Consider the following 9,255-nt stretch of genomic DNA (forward strand, 5'->3'; position numbering starts at 1 on the left):
CTAACAGCCGAAAGGATTTTTATTCAGATATGTCGGTCATAGTTGCGAAATGAGTTTTGTGCGCTAGGGCCATCTTCCGATCCATAAAAATAAAACATAAAAATTAAAAATAAACTAAAATAGCAAGGTTCCCTACTTGTTAGTGGTGAGACATTTCGCTTAACCTGTGAAAAGAATCATTTCTCTTAAAGGAATGTATTTGATACTTTAGTTGTGTGTATTTAATTATGTTTCGAATATCTAGGGTTTTTTATATTTTTATGACTTATTTTACTAGATCCTTGAGTACCATTAGGGTGTTTGGGATCCAGAACAGGTCTGCTTAAAGGAGAGGACATCGTAGCAATTCAGATCTGTTAGTCGTAGGTTCGATCAACACCCGAATGCTACAGAAACGCACATGGAACTGAAACAACCCGCCTGGATACCCGTGCGTGTTAAAGCGCCGCTTTCAGGACGGAGGAGTTCATATAGAACCCACCCGGTGGATTGACGATGGGGATCGATGTGCCGGCCAGTCTGGTTTTGATTATTAGGCTGTTTCCTCCATTCCTGAAGGTGAATACTGGGCTGATACCCAGGCCACTCCTCAGATACACATTTCGCATTTCACACAAATTGCACTACACGCAGACAGTTGGGGTACACCTATTCCATCCCGGAAGGTAAAGGAATGGTGGCAGGAAGGCCATCCGGCCATCACTTAAAACAGTGACAAATCCGTTAGTAATAACGCCGACCGTTCTCCGATGAGGAACATAGGCCCAAGAAGAAGAAGCACTATGAACCGTATTGGGAACCCCTACCGAGCGAGGTGGCGCAGTGGTTAGCACACTGGACTCGCATTCTGGAGGATGACGGTTCAATCCCGCGTCCGACCATCCTGATTTAGGTTTTCCGTGATTGCCCTAAATCGCTTCAAGCAAATGCTGCGATGGTTCCTTAGAAAGGGCACGGCCGTCCCGATTTCCTTCCCCATCCTTCCCTAATCCGAGCTTGTGCTCCGTTTCTAATGACCTTGTTGTCGACGGGAAGTTAAACAGTAATCTCCTCCTCCTCCTGGGAACCCCTGTAGAGGAAGTTCAGGGAACCAGCATTTGAGACAGACTGCAGAACGATCCTGCTGCCATCAACATAGAAGTCACCTAAGGGCCGCGAAGACATGAGAAATCAGGGCTCGTACAGAAGCATGTAGGCGGTCGTTTCTCCCTAGCTCTATTTGGGAGAGGAACAGGAATGGGAATGACTAGCAATTGTATAAGGTACCATCTGCCTTTTTCTGTATGGTTAATTGTGGATTAGTTATGTAGATGTATAACTCTGTTCAAAATTCCTTTTGGATTGACACTCAGGCAGAACACATGGAGGCGTACAGCAGAGTTGGCATGCCCCGCATGCGTAATCTCACATCTGCTTCAACTCGGTGAAACCTACTGTCCGAAATTGTATTTCGTAAGTGTCCTATAAAAGAGATGTCTTATGTTTTCATTTTAAATTTATGTGGCAACAAATTTGTAAATCGATATATGGAAAGTTTCAGAATTCTCTATGTAGGGGAAAATTATTTATTTTTAGACATAGGTGAACAGATTATATCAAAACTTCATCAGGTTTTTCATCTGCACCAAACCGGAAATCTGTGGGAGATAATTTGAGTTAAATGTGACGCATGACGTTGTGCTCGCATCTTAAAACCTTGGCGGTCACCTGTTTTGTTGAGCTGAAAAAACTTGATATTACATTTTCTGATGAAACTTTCTACTGCTCTTCAACATTACAAGAAATCATACCTGTTAATTATAGTGAGGAAAATTATCTTTTTGTTTTGTAAGAAAGAGGAATAGTGATAACAGAACGCACTATCTCATTATCGCAACAATTACAACGCACACAGCGAAGTGGATTTATTTTGTGTGATTAAGACTGAGTTCCTGGGAAAAACTTCATTCGGACTCAGTTGCTGATAAAAGCCTCCTTATTAATAATCAAAACTAGAGAAAATATAATTTCGCTCTGCAGATACTTAGACTGCACACACTACACATTCAGCTGAACCCTCTGTGCGTCTTCCTTGTGCGAGCAATAGAGAAACTCGAATGAAATTACTCTTATCGCTATTCAGATTCTTGAATTGATACTGCCACTGTCGTTATTTTATGACGCGTCATTTCCTGTAACGAATATTTTTAATATCTTTGTCTGGACTGCTTTTACAATGGTGCGCTGCATGTTTCTGGTGGCTTTCTTGTAATCTTCAGGGGTGATTTCTCCAACAGCTTCTTCGCTTAGTGCCTCGTCAGTAGACACCCTTCCTTTGATTAGTACTGGTAACGTAATCTCTAATTTGGTCAAGAACATTCCTATTGGGTTGAAAGGGCGACAGCCTAATAACTGCACGCTCATATGTTTATACAGCTCATCGATTTCATATATGGAGAACTGTCATGATGGATCGATATTACATCCATAATCTCCATCATTTAATTCAGCTCTTACTTTGACGTTTTGTCGTTAAAGCCAATCATCTTCTCCTTTCGCTTTGTCATGTAGGCGTCTTCTCAACAACAGCAGAATGGCTGTCACACTATCAAGAACACTTGCTGTATATGTAGGCATTTAAGGCGCAAACCATTTCCCTCGACTGATCTTGTATATCAAACGCGTAGGCAAAAGAGAGAGAAGTAGAACATGTGCAGGAAACAATATTCGACGAACTTGCGTCTGACATCGTTCAGTATAACACAATAAACAACAGAAAACTGTAACGAAGAAAACAAACTAAAGCTCAGCGAGGAACGAATGCTTCCACAGGACGGCAAGGTGCCTGAAACATTGTGCAAGCAGCAAGTCTCGTAGAGAGTCGGGTGAAGATCTGGCAACCTCAGGTGGTTTGTGTAGCTACAGGTCTCGTGGAATTGGCTGAATGCTTACCCTGCTTCCTTGTGAGCCTCAACCCACTGCCTCCTTCTTAGCTGTCTATCCTACAGTAATTTTAAAAGGGCCGTAAGCGTAGATACAATGGCCCCAATCGGGCGAAACAATTTATGATCTCTTGAACTATTTTGTAACTGCAACTGAAATAAATCGCGATGTAAGAGTATTTTTCAGCTGAAAACAAAGTTAAACTTCGATGCAGAGTCGTCTTATAGCATACGAGGTAGTCGACCACTGGTTCAAAGACAACGCTGGATGGTGATACGAGTTTGCCCCGCCCAACTGTTATATGGGCAGTGAGCTACTCTACATTACACTCCGGTTCGCTTTCATACGTATCATCGTCACAGCCGTCGTCGTCATCTTCGAAGTGTATGTGACACATCCACAACAGATTTTCCTCATAAATACGTCAATAGTTAACTCCCTCCCTCCCCCACCAATTGGCCAAAATAGTGATGATATCAGTGTCTGCAAGCAAGGTTAAGCCCCTTTTTTACCATGAGTCTAGTGAGCGAAATTCTTAGACAAACTGTTGACTCCCCTTACTTCACAACAGCTCAACATATGACATTCAACAGGCACAGCGGAGTGGGTCATACACAGAAGGAAAAAAAAAATCGCAACACCAAAAAATAATCAATGCAAAGTAATGAAATTTCGGGAATACATTTCTCTACGAAACATACTCCTATTTAAGTGATTAACACTGCAAGATCACGGGTTAATGTAAGCGTTAGGCAAGCCATTACAAATGTGGAATGCTGGTACATTAATAACCGTTGTAATCGTCAGAATGTTGAATGCAATCATGCAGACGTGCACAAATGTCTGTTACACTAGGTTGGTCAGTACAGTTATGGTTAACGCTGTTTGTGGATGACGCTCGAGTAGTCGTCCGATGATGTCGCATATGTGCTTGATTGGAGACAGATCAGGTGATCGATCAGGCCAAGGCAACATGTTGGCACTCTGTAGAGCACGTTGAGTTACAACAGCTGTACGTCAGCGAGCGATGTCCTGTTGAAAAAATTCCCCACAATGCTGTTCATGAACGAAAGCACAACAGGCCAAATCACCAGACCAGTTTCCAGTTTTGAAGTCGAGATGCTTGGCATAACCACAAGAGTGCTCCTGCTGTAATACGAAATCGCATCCCAGAGCATAACTCCAGATGAAAGTCCAGTGTGTCCAACATGCAGATAGGTCGGTTGCAGGCCGTCAACTGGCCTTCTCCTCCTAATAAAACACACGGCCATCACTGGCACCGAGGCAGAACCAGCTTTCATTAGAAAGAACAACACACCTCCACCTGCCCTCTAATGAGCTTCTGCTTGACACCAATGAAGCCGCAAATGACGCTAGTTTGGAGTCAGTGGAATGCACACTACAGGGTGTCTGGTTTGGAGCTGTCCTTGATGTAACCGATTTGTAGCAGTTCGTTTTGTCTGTGGTGCCAACTGCTGCTCAGATTGCTGCTGCAGATGCAGTATGATACGCTAGAATCATACACCAGGTAGGATGGTTTTCCATCTCGTTAGACCACGTGGCCGGTCTTCTTGCGACCCTACATTCTCGTGAGAAGCGCTGTCAACTATCGTGTAGGGTGACTACATTCCTCTCAAGTCTTTCTGCATTCAGCTTCTCGTAGCTCTATTATAAGACCTCGTTCAAACTCAGTGAGCTGTTGATAGTGGCGCCTTTGTCCATTTCAAGACATTCTCAACTAACGTCAACTCATCACATCCAGTCTCAAAGGTAACTATCGCTCACGACCGTTGCAGCATTTGTTTAAAGCAAACCTAATTTGCATCCTAATGGTGGTGCTAGTAGTGCCACTCTTACGCGCATTGTGCGAAATCTGAATAAACGTCGTCTTTCGGATGTAGAAACACATCTACCAACTTTCGTTTATGTCACATAGCTGCTTTTCGTATTGCGATTTTTTTTCCTCAGTTGCAGTTATTTAAGTGTTGTGTGGCTTTCACTGTTGCAATTTTTTTTCTTCAGTGCAGTTAATTAAATGTGTGATTTTCACACGGGTATAAGCGTTACGATTAGGCGTCAACTCCGCAGGTTGGCTGTAGTAGGTTTAGTTGCCCATTTAATCACGTAGCTTCTCATTTTGTCTCATAAGGTGGCATGGACCCTGATAATTTGAGACGCTCACCGGGAACTGAACGCTGAATCTCAGTGTTACTAGCAAGAAAATCTTCGTTCGTCCTCTGACGGTCCCTACTGACTCTCGCCATTTTAAGCCTTCATCAGCTTAATTTCATTTTCACTCATATTGAAATTTCCTCACGCGATTATTTCCTAGAACCATGTCAGCAACATTTTAGATATATCTTCTAGACTAGAAATTGCGACGGTCTTTGGAAGTGACAGTAGAGAGAGCTGTTGTGTTGTTTTTGTTGTTCTTGTTGTTGTCGTCTTCATCGTCGTCTTCAGTGATAACACTGTTTTGATGAAGCAGTTCACGCTAGTCTATCTTGAGCAAGGCTATTCATCTCTCCATAACTGTTCCTACCTACAGCCGTTTGAACCTGCTTACAGTAATTTTTTTTTATTTTTTTGTTAATGGAGAAACCGTGCAACAGTTACTGAATCAACAATCCTTTCTTTTTCGCACACGACCACGACCAATTTCTGAACACCTAAAATTCCATCATCTGGTGTAAACTGAAATAATGAAAATATCATGCTACAAGACTGTGGGAGGGGATCCTCAAGTTTAAAAAATTTCAGTTAATGAACTATACAGCTAAAATTTCTAAAATGAAATCAAATACATTAAAAAGACAACTTTCGTTTATGTCACACAGCTGCTTTTCGTATTGCGATATTTTTTCCTCAATTGCAGTTATTTAAGTGTTGTGTGGCTTTCACTGTTGCGAAATATTATTGCTTATAAACGAAATCACTTAACCATCTGAGGTCATCCTCACCCTATTGTCATGGAACAAAGGTTCCGTCTCAAAATAATAAAATGAAGGAACTAGAAAAATCCGAAAAACCGACATCACGACCGGACACCGGATATTATCAGAATCATGAGATATGTAAAATGTGGTAAAGACGGAAAGAGACACCACATACTGCGAGGGATGACTTACATAAACTTCTTAACAACGGTTTCCCCATGCCGCCCGACCGCAGTAACGTAAATTGGAAAACTAAATAATAGTAATTACCTGCAAGCCGTGAGTACTGAGGCAGCACATAACCCATAACACAGGCGCGGTATGAAACAGGTATGAGATTGGTGCTCAAGCCTTGGCCTCCCTATCCATATTTTACTACCCACCTTCCAAACCAATACCATATTGAAGAGATATTGATTCCTTAGGTTGTGTGCTATCAACCGACTTCTTCTTTTGGTCAAGCTGTGCGACAGATTTCTTTTATTCCTCTATTGTACTCAATAACTCTTCATTAGTTACTCGATCTACCCACCTGATCTTCGTGATTCTTCTATAGCACATTTCGAAAGTTTCTATGGTCTTTTTGTCTGACATTTCACTTCCACACAAGGCTACACGCCATACAAATACCTCCGGAAAAGACTTCCTAGTACTCAAATTTATATTCGGTATAAACAAATTTCTTTTTTCAGAAATTTTTTCTTGCAATTTCCATGCTCCATTTTATATCCTCTCTACTTCGGTCATCGTCAGTTACTTTGCTGCCCAAACAGGAAATCTCGTCTAACACGTTTAGTGTGTCCTTTCCTAATCAAATTCTATCAGCATCGCTTGATTTAATTTGACTACATTCCTTTACCCTTGGTTTACTTGTGGTAAGTTTCATCGTATAACCTGTTTTCAAGACACTGTCTAATCCGTTCAGTTTAGATTCTAGATCCTTTGCCATCTCTGACAAGTAGCGAATTAAATCCTCATATTCAGAGTTTTTTCACACCTGCCGCTTAGAGAACAGGTAAGTCGTTCTCTCGAAGAGAATTCGACGCGAAGAAAAATTAAAAGTTTCTTGACTAAGGATGCGGACAACGACCATCTCCTCTTGAAAACAATGAACTACTGCTGTAAACCGTGCAAACTAAAACAATGCGGTTTAAGTGTGCAGCACTACTTGTATACGAAAGTGTGAGAAACGAAATATTTGTAATTACTTTTATGTTGGTGAGAAAGTGTAATACACTGCTTCTGACACAAGATCTCTCTGGTTCTCTGCGTTAGAAGGTACCTAATCCCTGTCCTGATGACTTGGCAGAAAATTATTCCGGTGATTGTTTCATTAACAATAAGAAAGTTATCAACAATACACAGGAAATCGTCGTTTCGTGGGCCCACGGAGGAGGTCTGGTGGCCATATTCAGGTACCTTCAACACCGTAAAATTTTAATTTTCAAATGAACACACGCTCGCCATGAAGAATTAGTGGAAGTAGAACCCGTGAAGAAGTATGACGCTGTTTTCATATGCCACACACAATTTGTTGGTAATCGGACTAGTATAAATAGAACCTGCATGAAAGATAGTACACAGCGGCGCTACATTTACGAAACGGCCTGCTCCAGCATATTTTTGCGACGCCTCTACGCACGAAATAGATCATTTAACTCGGAAATACGCACTAACCTGGAAATGATGATATTCGATGCGACTGCTCCGGGCGTGCGTTACCCACTGACAGCTTGGACGCAGCGAGACGGCAGATAAAAACGCTGCCGTCTCACGTGAGCCAACAGGATGCGATAGTCAGGCTGACACGCAGGACCGGTTGACGCTGGAGGGGGTGGAGGGGGGGGGGGGAGATCAAAGTCCACGTTACGTAACAACTGGCAACGCTCTGTCATTTCTACTTCTCCCGTTTTTCTCTTTCATAGCATATTCCGCTACGTAGCTTGTTATGATTTTGACAGTGTTGGCCTCTCCACATTTTTGCTACTAACAGACAGAGACTGTCAAGAATTGCTTTGGTTTGTTTGTAAAAAATCGCGTGAAATCGGTGGAAGGAGTCACTCGTGACTTGCAAAGTGCTCCCAGAAGTCCAGCTAGCGCAACGACTGTGTACAGACCGGGGTGCAATGGTCGGGCAGCTCCTCATAAGCCACACATTTCTGCAGTCGGTGATACGTGACGTTTGAGGTGCTGTAAAGAGCGACGCCACTGGACAGGGGACGCACGTAAACGAGTGATTTGGAGCGATGGAAGAATTAGTGGAGGTACATCCTGTGGCAGTCCGACGGAAGTGTTTCGATTAGTGGATTCCTCGAGGACGTTGCCTGCCATCAACTGTAACACCAAAGTGAAACACAGAGGAGCTAATATTACGGTGAGGGAGTATTTTTTCGTGATTAGCGTGTAGTCCCCTTATTGCTGTATATAAAACGCAAAATTCGGAAGGATGTGAGCATCTCTTACAGCCTTGTCCACTGCTTATAGTGGAGGAGCAGGTCGATGACGATGGTTGTACACTACTGGTCATTAAAATTGCTAAAACACGAAAATGACGTGCTACAGACGCGAAATTTAACCGACAGGAAGAAGATGCTGTGATATGCAAATGATTAGCTTTCCAGAGCATTCACACAAGGGTGGCACCGTTGGCGACACCTACAACGTGCTGACATGAGGAAAAGTTTCCAACCGATTTCTCATACACAAACAGCAGGTGACCGGCGTTGCCTGGTGAAACGTTGCTGTGATGCCTCGTGTAAGGAGGAGAAATGCGTACCATCACGTTTCCGACTTTGATAAAGGTCGGATTGTAGCCTATCGCGATTGCGGTTTATCGTATCGCGACATTGCTGCTCGCATTGGTTGAGATCCAATGACTGTTAGCAGAGTATGGAATCGGTGGGTTCAGGAGGTAATACGGAACGCCGTGCTGGATCCCAACGGCCTCGTATCACTAGCAGTCGAGATGACGGGCATCTTATCCGCATGGCTGTAACGTATCGTGCAGCCACATCTCGATCCCTGAGTCAACAGATGGGGACGCTTGCAAGATAACAACCATCTGCACGAACAGTTCGATGACGTTTGCAGCAGCAGGGACTATCAGCTCGGAGACCATGGCTGCGGTTACCCTTGACGCTGCATCAAAGACAGGAGCGCCTGCGATGGTGTACTCAACGACGAACCTGGTGCACAAATCGCAAAACGTCATTTTTTCGGATGAATCCAGGTTCTGTTTACAGCATCATGATGGTCGCATCTGCGTTTGGCGACATCGCGGTGAATGCACATTGGAAGCGTGATGGTATAGGGGGCCATTGGTTACACGTCTCGGTCACTTCTTGTTCGCACTGACGGCACTTTGACATGGTCCAAATGTTAATCATTTCTGCAGAAC

The 9,255-nt window shown here is 43.2% G+C and overlaps 1 protein-coding gene across 1 annotated transcript in view; it reads right to left on the reverse strand.

The window, feature by feature from the left end:
• Window positions 1–7,643, reverse strand: part of LOC126472665 (phospholipid hydroperoxide glutathione peroxidase-like) — a 40,900-nt gene extending 33,257 nt beyond the window's left edge. Inside the window, exon 1 of the mRNA XM_050099950.1 lies at window positions 7,536–7,643. The gene's annotated coding sequence lies outside the window, so the exon portion shown is untranslated. The remainder of the gene's footprint in view (window positions 1–7,535) is intronic.
• Window positions 7,644–9,255: the final 1,612 nt, after the last annotated feature.

This window comes from Schistocerca serialis, chromosome 1, assembly GCF_023864345.2.
Source record: "Schistocerca serialis cubense isolate TAMUIC-IGC-003099 chromosome 1, iqSchSeri2.2, whole genome shotgun sequence".
Taxonomy (NCBI): Eukaryota; Metazoa; Arthropoda; class Insecta; order Orthoptera; family Acrididae; genus Schistocerca; species Schistocerca serialis.